Source organism: Oncorhynchus kisutch, linkage group LG1 (genome assembly GCF_002021735.2).
Source record: "Oncorhynchus kisutch isolate 150728-3 linkage group LG1, Okis_V2, whole genome shotgun sequence".
In the NCBI taxonomy this organism is placed as follows: domain Eukaryota; kingdom Metazoa; phylum Chordata; class Actinopteri; order Salmoniformes; family Salmonidae; genus Oncorhynchus; species Oncorhynchus kisutch.
Window position 1 is genome coordinate 42,346,504 of NC_034174.2, and position 14,273 is coordinate 42,360,776.

Consider the following 14,273-nt stretch of genomic DNA (forward strand, 5'->3'; position numbering starts at 1 on the left):
ATTTAAGTGAAGACTGTAACTAGGCCACTTGGCCACATTCACTGTCTACTTGGCAAGCAACTCCGGCATAAATGTGGCCTTGTGTTTTAGGTTATCGTCTTGCTGAAAGGTGAATTCATCTTTCAGTCTCTGGTGGAAAGCACACTCAAACAGGTTTTCCTCTAGGATTTTGCCTGTGCTTAGCTCCATTCAGTTTTATGCTGACAAACTCCCCAGTCCTTAACAATCATAAGTATATACATAACATGATGCAGCCACCACCATGCTTGAAAATATGAAGAGTGGTACTCAGTGATGTGTTGTATTGCCCCAAACATAACACTTTGTATTCAGGACCAAAAAATAATTGATTTTCCACGTTCTTTGCAGTATTACTTCAGTGCCTTGTTGCAAATAGAATGCAAAAATTTTGGATTTTTTAAATTCTCTACAGGTTTCCTTCTTTTCATCTGTCAATTAAGTTAGCATTGTGGCGCAACTACAATGTTGTTGAACCATTCTCAGTTTTCTCCTATCACTGCCATTAAACTCTGTAATTGTTTTAAAATCACCATTGGCCTCATGGTGAAATCCCTATGCGGTGTCCTTCCTCTTCTGTAACTGAGTTAAGAAGGATGCCTGTATCTTTGTAGTGACTGTAGTATTGATATACCATCCAAAGTGTAATGAATAACATCACCATGTGCAAAAGGATATTCAATGTCGGGGTGGGGGGGGTCTTTGTTGTTGAATCTGTTTTTGAAATTCATAATAGATAATAGATAATTTTATGTATGGGGTACAGAGATGAGGTAGTCATTCATGTTAAACACTATTATTGCACACAGAGTGAGCCCATGCAACTTATTTTTACTCCTGAATTTATTTAGGCTTAATTGCCAACAAATGGGTTGAATTGACTTTAGGCATGTTAGCTTTTCATTTGTAATTCATTTGTAAAAAATGTCTAAAACCTAATACCGATTTGACATTATGGGTTATTATGTGTAGGCCAGTGACAAACAATCTCAATTTAATCGATTTTAAATTTAGTAATGCAACAAAATGCGGAAAATGTCAAGGGATGTGAATATTTTCTGAAGGCACTGTATAGGACCTTCCAACCCACGGGATCATTTTTGTATTTTGCACTGACTCTATGCACACTCACAAGACTACACACACACACACACACACACACACACACACACACACACACACACACACACACACACACACACACACACACACACACACACACACACACACACACACACACACACACACACACACACACACACACACACACACACACACCTTTATATATCCACCTCTACCACTCCAGTATCCCTGCACATTGTAAATATGGTATTGGAACTGACCCTGGATATAGCTAACTTACTTTCTTGTGTTCTTCTCATTTCTTATATTTATTTGTCGTGTTTTTTTCTACCTTATGTTATATTTAGTACTACATTGATATTGATTACTGCACTGTTGGGAAATAGCTTGCAAGAAAATAATTTCACTGTACTTGTGCACGTGACAATAAAAACTTGAAACTTGATATCAATGGATACCAAATTAATAATGTTCTATATCAAATCACAGTCTAATAATGATCATATACAGTAAAATCATAAGGTTCCAATTGGTCATGACAAATCCTTTCCTCATTAGCGTGTTCTCTCTTTACAGTTTTTTCTGAATGCTTAAACACTAACAGTGATTCTTGAAGCACTATTTCTGAAACCATTAACACTTGTAGCCAATACATTTACCAAGTGTGCCAAACTCTGCTTTACACTCAGTTTGTAATTTTATTACACACTTTTTACAAAACTGTAAACACAACTCATTGCTTTACACTCAGTTTGCAATTTAATAACACACTGCGAGAAAAACTGTAAACATTGGTCTCTACATTGCTACACTATTTCGCCAATTGCCTTTCCACATTGACACATGTGAAAACACTTTTAGATCATGAGTTCACTTACAAATCAGAGCTTGAGCAATATAAATAGGCCACAGGTAAACATTTGGTTTGGACAACAATAGAGGCCAATATTGGACAGAGAGGAAGAGGGGTGAGAACTAGAGGAGGAAGAGGAGGACGAGGAGGAGAAGATGAAGAAGTAAGAGGAGGAGGAGGTGAAGTAGGATGGGGGAGAAGGAGAGGACTGGGCAGTTGAAGAGGAAGGGGAGTCAGGAACAAAATAACTGATGAAATCAGAGTGACCGTGGTTGACCATGTTGGGTTCAACAAATTCTGAGCCGCTATACTGTTGCATTTATCATCCAGATATTTTGAAATGAGAACCGGTAAGTAACTGTAAGTGCTGTAGTCTTACTGGTACAGTAATATATACTGTACTTTCATAATGAGAAGGATCTATCACTAAAACCATTCAAATGTTTTAACAGAACTGCAAGAAAACCAGTATCTGGTGGAAGAGGTCGACTGTTCACCCCAATAGGAGGAGACCCATATTGTAAATATGGTCATTGCAAATAGCTGCATCAGACTCAGAGAACTGCAGGACCACATAATGGCAGATAACACCATATTCCAAAGCGTCAACAGAGTGAGTCTCTCTGCACTGTCTCGTCTACTGAAACACAACAGAATTAGGATGAGGCAGCTGTACAGAGTCCCTTTCAAAAGAAACGCAGATCTTGTAAAACAACTGAGATATGAATCTGTGCAGGTAAGCTATACTACCCTATCATTGGTACTGGATCTGGAAATGGATGGTGCTACATCATATTGACAGATCCCTGTCTTTTCATACTGTGCTACATTGTTTTGTCTTGTCTCTTTCAGAGAATCATGGAGCTAGAAGCAGATGCAGTGCATCATGAGCTAATACAGTGCCTTGCGAAAGTATTCGGCCCCCTTGAACTTTGCGACCTTTTGCCACATTTCAGGCTTCAAACATAAAGATATAAAACTGTATTTTTTTGTGAAGAATCAACAACAAGTGGGACACAATCATGAAGTGGAACGACATTTATTGGATATTTCAAACTTTTTTAACAAATCAAAAACTGAAAAATTGGGCGTGCAAAATTATTCAGCCCCCTTAAGTTAATACTTTGTAGCGCCGCCTTTTGTTGCGATTACAGCTGTAAGTCGCTTGGGGTATGTCTCTATCAGTTTTGCACATCGAGAGACTGACATTTTTTTCCATTCCTCCTTGCAAAACAGCTCGAGCTCAGTGAGGTTGGATGGAGAGCATTTGTGATTGGATTCAGGTCTGGACTTTGACTTGGCCATTCTAACACCTGGATATGTTTATTTTTTAACCATTCCATTGTAGATTTTGCTTTATGTTTTGGATCATTGTCTTGTTGGAAGACAAATCTCCGTCCCAGTCTCAGGTTTTTTGCAGACTCCATCAGGTTTTCTTCCAGAATGGTCCTGTATTTGGCTCCATCCATCTTCCCATCAATTTTAACCATCTTCCCTGACCCTGCTGAAGAAAAGCAGGCCCAAACCATGATGCTGCCACCACCATGTTTGACAGTGGGGATGGTGTGTTCAGGGTGATGAGCTGTGTTGCTTTTACGCCAAACATAACGTTTTGCATTGTTGCCAAAAAGTTCCATTTTGGTTTAATCTGACCAGAGCACCTTCTTCCACATGTTTGGTGTGTCTCCCAGGTGGATTGTGGCAAACTTTAAACAACACTTTTTATGGATATCTTTAAGAAATGGCTTTCTTCTTGCCAGTCTTCCATAAAGGCCAGATTTGTGCAATATACGACTGATTGTTGTCCTATGGACAGAGTCTCCCACCTCAGCTGTAGATCTCTGCAGTTCATCCAGAGTGATCATGGGCCTCTTGGCTGCATCTCTGATCAGTCTTCTCCTTGTATGAGCTGAAAGTTTAGAGGGACGTCCAGGTCTTGGTAGATTTGCAGTGGTCTGATACTCCTTCCATTTCAATATTATCGCTTGCACAGTGCTCCTTGGGATGTTTAAAGCTTGGGAAATCTTTTTGTATCCAAATCCGGCTTTAAACTTCTTCACAACAGTATCTCGGACCTGCCTGGTGTGTTCCTTGTTCTTCATGATGCTCTCTGCGCTTTTAACGGACCTCTGAGACTATCACAGTGCAGGTGCATTTATACGGAGACTTGATTACACACAGGTGGATTGTATTTATCATCATTAGTCATTTAGGTCAACATTGGATCATTCAGAGATCCTCACTGAACTTCTGGAGAGAGTTTGATGCACTGAAAGTAAAGGGGCTGAATAATTTTGCACGCCCAATTTTTCAGTTTTTGATTTGTTAAAAAAGTTTGAAATATCCAATAAATGTCGTTCCACTTCATGATTGTGTCCCACTTATTGTTGATTCTTCACAAAAAAATACAGTTTTATATCTTTATGTTTGAAGCCTGAAATGTGGCAAAAGGTCGCAAAGTTCAAGGGGGCCGAATACTTTCGCAAGGCACTGTATATGTGGACGAGGCAGGTTTCAACCTTGCAAAAACAAGGAGCTGCGGCAGAAATATCTTCGGACACCATGCCATCATCAATGTCCCGGGAATACGTGGTTGCAACATAACAATGTGTGCGGCTATTAGTCAAAACGGCGTCCTTCACCATCATGCAATCCTAGGCCCATACAACACTGCACACATTATCACATTTCTGGACATCCTCCACAACAGACTAATCCCTAATGACCAGGGCCTGGGTACAAGGGTGAATGGTGGGACTTGCGGCAGACACACTCCATGGAAACGTAGGCTCCCCTCTCGAGTGTGCTCTCCTTCTCCCTCTTCCCCTCCCTCTTCCTCTACCTTTGCTTCCTCTACTCCCTCTGCTTCGTCATCTCCCTCAGCTTCTTCCTCCTCCTCCTCTCCTTCCTCATATCCCTCTTTCTCCCCATCTCCACTTTCCTCTCCCTCCATTCTCCTCTCCCCCCTCTTCTCTCTCCTCCTCTACTTTCCTCTCACAGCACATCTCTATCCCTCCAATCATCTCTTACTCCTCTTCCTCCCTGCATTTTGCTGCTGAACCCTGACTCTCCATGTCACTTCCTTCACTTTCACTGACCTAGAGGAAGAGAGTAACAGAGGGAGAGGATAGGAGCAACAAATAGGATACAATTGTGGTCAGGAACATAATCTCCCTCTCACACTCTCTCTCTTCCTTCCTCTCTTTCTTTTTCTCAACCATACACCAGTGGAGGCTCCTCAGAGGAGGAAGGGGAGGACCATCCTCCTCAGTGAATTTCATAAACATTTAAATTGCAAAACATGTACAAGTTATCATTTTTATATAAAACCACACTAAATATAACCACATCACCAAATAATTGATTAAAAGAAGGAAGTCTTTTTTCACTTTTAGGTTCACTTACTTTGCAAATGTAACAAGCTAGTTCATACTACTGAAACACCCTGCTCAAAGAGAGGGATGCTATGTTAGCTAGCTGGCTATGACTTTCCAACACAAAACTGGAACTCTTCCAAGTCAAGGTAAGCTTTGGTATTACTAATATATTGCCACCGGGGCCTGCCGCTGTATCTGCTTACTGACTGTACACTAACATTACTGCATGATTGTAGAGGGTTTACTAATGCATTCGTTCTATTAGCTATACTGACTTTGACCTTACTTTAAGGTTTTTTGCATGAAGTCCTTAACGAGCGATTGGATTCTTGAGCTCGACCCCCATTCAGAATAAGAAAATAGTAAATTGACTGTTGAGTAAGATTAATTATTAAACTGTCAATCAAATGCCGACCGCATTACCTCCTGAGAAAATTCTCTCCGGTTACAGCTGTGTATATTCCCCCTAAAGCCAATACCACGATGGCTCTCAACATGGAAAACGCATATCCTGAGGCCGCATTTATTGTAGCTTGGGACTTTAATACCTCCCCGACCCTCCCTTCGGCAAATCAGATCATGCCTCCATTCTGCTCTTCCCTTCCTATAGGCAGAAACTCAAACAGGAAGTTCCTGTGGTAAGGACTGTTCAAAACTGGTCTGACCAATTGGAATCCATGCTTCAAGATTGTTTTGATCACACAGACAGGGATCTGTTCCGGGTTGCCTCTGAGAATAACATTGACGTGTACACTGACACAGTGACTGATTTAATCAGGAAGTGTATAGGGGAAGTTGTTCCCACTGTGACGATAAAAACATATCCAAATCAAAAACCGTGGATAGATGGCAGGATTCGCTCAAAACTGAAAGGTCAAACCATCGCATTTAACCATGGCAATGTGACTAGGAATATGGTTGAGTACAAACAGTCTAGTTATGCCCTCCGTAAGGCAATCAAAGAGACAAAACGTCAGTACAGAGACAAAGTGGAGTCGAAATTCAACGTCTTAGATACGAAAATATAGTGCTGTGAAAAGTATTTGCCACCTTTCTAATCTTCTCTACTTTGCATATTTTTGATATTGAATGTTATCAGATCTTCAACCAAACCTAATATTAGATCAAGGGAACCTGAGTAAACAAATAACACAACAATTATATACTTATTTCATTTATTTCAGATACAAAGTTATGCAACACCCAATGCCCCTGTGTGAAAAAGTAATTGCCCCCTTACACTCAATAGCTGGTTGTGCCACATTTAGCTGCAACAACTCCAACCAAACGCTTGCTGTAGTTGTTGATCAGTCTCTCACGTCGCTGTGGAGGAACTTTGGCTGACTCTTCCATGCAGAACTGCTTTAACATTGACATTTGTGGGTTTTCAAGTATGAATTGCTCATTTTAAGTCCTGCCACAACATCTCAATTGGGATTAGGTCTGGACTTTAACTAGGCCATTCCAAAACTTCAAATGTGTTGCTTTTTAGCTATTTTCATGTAGACTTGATTGTGTGTTTTGGATCATTGTCTTGCTGCATGACCCAGCTGGGATTCAGCTTCAGAGCAGACTTCATTGTTCCTTTAATTAAGGCAAAACGTCCAGGTCCTGAGGCAGCAAAGCATCCCGAAACCAGCACACTACAACCACCATGCTTGACCGTTGGTAAATGGTTCTTACTGCTGAATGCAGTGTTTGGTTTTCGGCAGGCATAATGGGACCCGTGTCATCCAAAAAGTTAGACATTTGACTCATCTGTCCATAGAACATTCTTTCAAGAGTCTTGATGATCACCTAGGTGCTTTTTGACAAACTTGAGTCAACTTTTTGGACAAGATGGGAGGGAGCTTTTCTGGAATCTCATCGTCTTAGGCCAAGCTTGGATTGAATGTGTTCAACCATAATAATAACAGGGCCAGCTGTCACACCCTGATCTGTTCACTTGTTCTCGTTATTGTCTCCACCCCCTCCAGGTGTCGCTTGTTTTCCCCAGTGTATTTATCCCTGTGTTTCCTGTCTCTCTGTGCCAGTTCGTCTTACAGTATATGTCCAAGCCTACCAGCGGTTTTTCCCATTTTCCTGCTTTACCTTTTCTCCTTTGTCTAGTCCTTCGGGTTTTGACCATTGCTTGTTCTGGACTCTGTACCCGCCTGCCTGACCTTTCTGCCTGCCCTGACCTCGAGCCAGCCTGCCACTCTGTACCTCTTGGACTCTGATCTGGTTATGACTTTTTGCCTGTCCATGACCATTCTCTTGCCTATTCCCTTTGGATTTATTAAACATCTTAAACTCCAACCATCTGCCTCCTGTGTCTGCATTTCGGTCTCGCCTAGTGTCATGATACCAGCTGCCATAAAAGACAATGTAACACATTTTTATTAATGTGAAAGACAAATGTATCCTCCTGAGATAGGATTTTATCTCAGATTTGCTACAATAGAGTTCGGAAATAACTTCTGCTGCCAGATCTTGGTTTATAATTTATTTCTAATAACCATATAAACTATCCGTCTTGTAAAAAAATAACACTTGCATGCTTTTAGACAGTCAAAACCTAGATACTGTATGCATCACTTCTATATTGAGTTGGAAATCTTACAACCATATAAACTGATTGATGAAAAGATAACAAAGCTAAGAAAAGGTATAATTGATTCTGACATGGAATGGCTTGTAGAGTTGAGGAGTAATCACCTGTTTTTACGCCCTGGCTAGCTAGTGCTCGGCTGTTGACTTGCTTGCTCCACAAATCAAATTACTCTCTCCCCTGTGGTGATTGGATAAAAAAATAAAGCAGAGTGACACTCTTTTAATTAATCCTTAAATGTCAATCTAAGTAACATAATAAAAGAATCCCCATCAAAATCTGTCAGTTTAAGCTAGAGATATCAGTGCATCTGCGGTGAAAGGTAGCCCAGCTCCAGCAATGTTTGTCAGACCATGAGACATCCTGAAAATCGGTCTTCTCACGAAAAACGTCTGTAACGTCTGAACGGTTTGGCCTAGAAACTATTAGGACCACTCTATGGAACCCAAACAAACGAATGGAAATATGGAGGTAGTTTTGTGTCAACAAAAATAAGGGGTTAAATATGTGTCCTGAACTTTCTTATATCACCTAGATATAAGACAGACTCTTCAAAACAGTAATGAATGTGTTATTCAAAGTGTTTCTATGGGCTATAGTAGTAAAGGCCAAATTCAATATTTTATCCCCAGAAAATCCTATATTTTATTGGATACCTAAAGGGATCCTAAAATTTGAAATCAAATAGCTAAATTGTTGAAGTTATGACCATCTTAAAGCAATTTCATATGTTAGCTTAGTAGTCAGACATGACATGAATTACTACCATAGCTGGATCCTTCATTTATTTTTGCACCCCACAATAAACTGTAATGAGAACAGTCAGCCCTCGAATGCTAGCTACCTAACGTTAGCTAGCAAATCAGAGTTGAAACAAACTAGCTAGCTAACAGGAATTTTATCTGGCCAGGTCGTTTTGAAAGCTAGCTAGCAGCTACATCATATCAAACCTGTATTCTGGTTTGCATGGTTAGCTAGCTAGCTAATAGCCAATGCCATGGCAAGCAAGTTAGGAATTAAGCTAGCTAGATAGCCAGTTAGCGTAGTGACAATGCCAATCATTTAGCTAGCTAGCTAACATCAACAAGCTAAATACATGGCTCTGAGTCAGGGGAATGGGGTAACGTGGTGAGGGTGAATTAAATCCTCACGGGAGGAATTTCCTGTTCCATGTAGAACCCTGTTAGTTCCTGGTGCTTGACAAGGTCCCCGTGCTCAAGTCATGGGATCTTCAGGGCTGTGTCCCAAATGGCACCCTATTCCTTATATAGAGCCATGGGCTCTTGTCAAAAGTAGTGCACTATAAAAGGAATAGGGTGCCATTTCGGATGCAACCCCAGCTGTGACAGGGACAATAGCGGAAAGGATGTGTTCCATAAAAGGTTCCATAATATCAAATCCAGTCCAAATGGATTCTGGCAGTTCCCTTGTATGTTGTTTTACATTCTTTCTGGGGCTTTAATAGTGAGATAGAATTACAGAAGTGGTTTCAGTGAGTTGGCATGTGGGATTTGATGATACGGATATTGAGAGGCTTGTTGCATGAAGTTCAAGCGCCTTTTAATTATTCCGTGCAGAGACAGTGAGTTTCCCATGGACTGACAATGGGAAGAATAGTATACAAAGTGGTGACAACTAACCACATAAACAAACTGATTGGAAGAGATGGGAATTTAGTTAAGACTTTTGATGAGAAGTTTCAGTCAATTGGACACAGATTTCTCCAGTTGGAATGAAATTGGATTAGAAAAATGATCACATTTTAATCCCATTTATTTCTGCTTATTACTCTGTGGGAAGATTATATGGAGAATGGAGCCTTTCCCACGATAATGAGGCTATAGTCTGTACTCTTGTGGGAACTTATCATATCCAAATCCATGTGAACCTACACACTGGACACAGACGTCATTCCAACGTCTAGTTTTGATTTACATTTGGTTGAGTTGTCAACTAAAGTGAATTCAAAGTGAAATCAACAAAGAATTGCGCCTTGTCACTGGATTTAGGTAAAACGTTGGGTGAAATAAAATGAAATCTCCCTAACGTTGATGACTTTTTAAAATCCAATCAGTTTTCCACGTTGATTCAATGTCATCACATTGGTATTCTTTTTTTGAATTACGTGGAAACTAAATTGATTCAACCAGGTTTTGCCTGGTGGGTATACTGTACTATTCCACTACTTAATATGTGACCAACCTGCTCGATTCGGTCTTACGTAGCAAAATTTGAAATGGTGTTTTTTACATTGGACTCAGAGCAAAAAATGGTATATCGTACACTACAGATGAGGAATAATGGGAAAGTAATTCTGCTTTGAAAGTTGAAAAACTTGTAACCTTACTTTTGAGAAAATGGCCCTTGCATATTTTGGTACCTACTGGAGAGCTCTTCTTTGTTAACACCCATTCAGCATCATTCACACCCTCTTAAACTGTAGCCCCTCTCTTTAAGGATTCACATGTCTAAAGACCAGACTAAAGGCTTGTTTATATTACGGGTGTGTTCGTAAATTTAATCTGGTGTGCCAGAGTGTGCTCTGGGCGTTTGTAAACTCAGAGCGTTGTCAGATTGTCTGTTTGTAAATTCAGAGCGTTTCGCTCTCAGAGTGTTCAGAGCCCACACTAGGCGCTCTGGCTGAGGGGTAGGGTTGATCCGAGCGTTCTGACCCAGCAACAACAGTCAAGCACCCAAGCTAACTGTCTAACATTGGCTAGCTTGCTAGCTACTTCCAGACACAAGTGAGAGAACAGCTCACTCTGACCATTTTACTCGCCCTAGCAGAGCTGGTGAGGCTGTTTTTATGTTATCCAGAGCGTTGGTGACTGCAACTGTGCTGCTGGCAACAATTTAATTATGTTTTTTGTCAGCGTTTACTGACACCGGACACATTCAACGGGTGTTGAGAGTTTGTACATTTGTCAGTTATTCTGCGCTCTGGCACACCCAGATGAGAGTGCTCTGAAATCGGAGTAGATTTACAAGCTACGTCTATCGACAGTTGTCGTGGTGACATCATAAACATTCAATTGAAATATTTACTTGTGGAGTCTTTTGTTTAGACATGTAGCTAGCTGGCTAAACAACAGGGCTAGGTAGGTTACTTTCTAAATGTAATCCATTACAGTTGCTAGTTACTTGTCCAAAATTGTTATCAGTAACGTAACTTTTGGATTACCCAAACTCAGTAACGTAATCTGATTACATTCAGTTCCCTTTAGATTACTTTCCCCTTAAGAGGCATTAGAAGAAAGCAAACATGTATGTTACCAATTGAACCACATCTATTGCAGGATAAATCAATGTTAAAGTTTACATAGCTGGCCACATATGGATGTAAAATGTTACTTTATGAATTGGTTATGTAGGCTTCTTCTAAGCTATCGCTTTCTACGACATATAATAATACAATTCAATTATATTTTTACAATAAAAACCAAAGTCTATCAGAATTCCAGTCATTCCAGTAAATGTTATACCCCTTGATCTTCAAGAATAGGACTTCGAAATATGGAAGTATAGATTAGCCAAATTATTTTACCCGAGTTTAACCCCGAAACTAAGGATTTATTAACTACAGAGTAGTTGTTTAGGACTTATTAACTACAGAGTAGTTGTTTATGATTTTGTCGTCATGGAATACTGATTGGGCTCATTGATTCCAGTTGAAAAATAAATGCTGCGCTCATGGAATGGCATGCTTTTTTTTTGAAAAGTGCTATTTACATGTGGAAAATGAATGCCATATGCTGCATTTGCTATAGGCCTATTGTTTACCTTTTTGTTGGTGACACTTTGATATCTTGATAATATGCAGCTGTTTAAAGGGCAAATCCACAGATGAAACAATAACAAAACAGCTGCCCCGCCTCTGTTTTGGTAAAAAGCTGATGGATGGGCCTGGAGAAATGTTACCACTCTCAGATTAATAGACAGAGCTATGGATGCAAGGACTGACCATCCATGATATCAAAAGTATTGTTTTAACCATGTTATGAGGCTATACAGTGTTTATTTACATTTACAATAGAGAAAAACAAGCTTATATTTTGGGTTCTCATGGAGTCCATCAAGAATCAGTGGATATATACATGAATCCAAAAATGGATGTAGCAACTACAGGTTGCCTCTTTAAGTCTATCAAAAGTGTACGAGTTTGAGCATGTGTCCGTTAGGCCGATGGATTTCTTTTTCATCAGCATGAATTAGATTGAACAATAATTAGATTATTAGAAAATTAAATAATTAGATCAATATATCAAATCAAATCAAATTTATTTATATAGCCCTTCGTACATCAGCTGATATCTCAAAGTGCTGTACAGAAACCCAGCCTAAAACCCCAAACAGCAAGCAATGCAGGTGTAGAAGCACGGTGGCTAGGAAAAACTCCCTAGAAAGGCCAATACCTAGGAAGAAACCTAGAGAGGAACCAGGCTATGTGGGGTGGCCAGTCCTCTTCTGGCTGTGCCGGGTGGAGATTATAACAGAACATGGCCAAGATGTTCAAATGTTCATAAATGACCAGCATGGTCGAATAATAATAAGGCAGAACAGTTGAAACTAGAGCAGCAGCACAGTCAGGTGGAAGTTGAAACTGGAGCAGCAGCATGGCCAGGTGGACTGGGGACAGCAAGGAGTCATCATGTCAGGTAGTCCTGGGGCATGGTCCTAGGGCTCAGGTCCTCCGAGAGAGAGAAAGAAAGAGAGAAGGAGAGAATTAGAGAACGCACACTTAGATTCACACAGGACACCGAATAGGACAGGAGAAGTACTCCAGATATAACAAACTGACCCCAGCCCCCCGACACATAAACTACTGCAGCATAAATACTGGAGGCTGAGACAGGAGGGGTCAGGAGACACTGTGGCCCCATCCGAGGACACCCCCGGACAGGGCCAAACAGGAAGGATATAACAGGAACCGGACAGGGCCAAACAGGAAGGATATAACAGGAACAGGAAGGATATATATTGATCCCCACTTTTATTCCACAGGCTGGGATCGCACTATGCAGCTGTTGCAAGAGCCCATTTTTCACTGGCTGTCCACTGGTTTCAAAAACAATGATTGATAGGCAGCTTAAACGTCTTGAATTCAACCATTATTGGGTTCAAATACACATTTAGATTTGTGAACAGCCATCCACAACAACCACAATCCGTAGGCGCAAATAGCTAAATGAGAGAGCAGCAGTGTGATTCACATCAATGCGCCGTGTAGATATCAATAATAAGTTATATCCGTATGGCCATAGAATTCAGCACTGCTGTCATCCTTACCTCCAAGCGTTTATTCAACTTGGATAATCTTTGGAATGCCGACAGCAGTTGCACCATTGGAAGACAAAAGTCTATTCCTGCTCTTTTCCTGTGATCCATCAAACACATTTGGTGGTGTCATCATAGTGGCATCTGACTTGGGCTCCCGAGTGGCACATTGATCTAAGGCACTGCATCTCAGTGCAAGAGGCATCACTACAGTCCCTGGTTCAAATCAAGGCTGTATCACATCTGGCTGTGATTGGGAGTCCCATAGGGTGGTGCACAATTAGGTTAACATTGTCTGGGTTTGGCCAGAGTAGGTTGTCATTGTAAATAAGAATTCTGACTTTCCTGGTTAAATAAATGGTGGTTAGAAAATGTTTAAACTTTTTTCAATGCTGATTTGAATGACATGTTTTTCCAAAAACATCCTTTCTGAATTTAAAAGTAATTCTCAAAGTAATCTAGTTTTTCAAAAGTATCTGTAGTCTGAATACAATATTTTATCATACTCTAATTCCACTGATTTCAAAACTCGGAGAGTGGAGAGCAACACTTACACAGTTCTACTATCTGATATCTTTAAAAAAAAGCCTTGTTAGAAAGGAATACCTACACATTCAGACCAGCTCATGTTATAGACAGACTCATTATCTCAGCCTATCATGGTTAGCTGGAAGGTTGCTCCCTTTTCCGTGGCTAAACCAACTAGGCTCGTAATTTAACAAGTGTATTCGTTTGTTATTAAGGCACATGAACGTTCACATGTTCCAGAAGGCATTTCAAATGGCACTCCAGTGAAGTAGTGAAGTAGCAAACAAAAGCCCTCTATATTCACAGATTTCAGTCTAAGCCTAACACTAACACACAGATCTCTGGTAATGCTGTTATAAAAAAAACAGCAGTGTTAATATGCTAAACAGTATGTCAAGACTGTTCGATTTCTCAGTTGTTTAATACCACTGTCCTACGGGTCACTGCAAACGTAACAGGTGTCAGAAGGAAAAAAACAGAGCTTTTAGCGGTCCTTTAGAAGGTTACATATACATTTAAGTCATTTACCAGACACTCTTTTCCAGAGTGA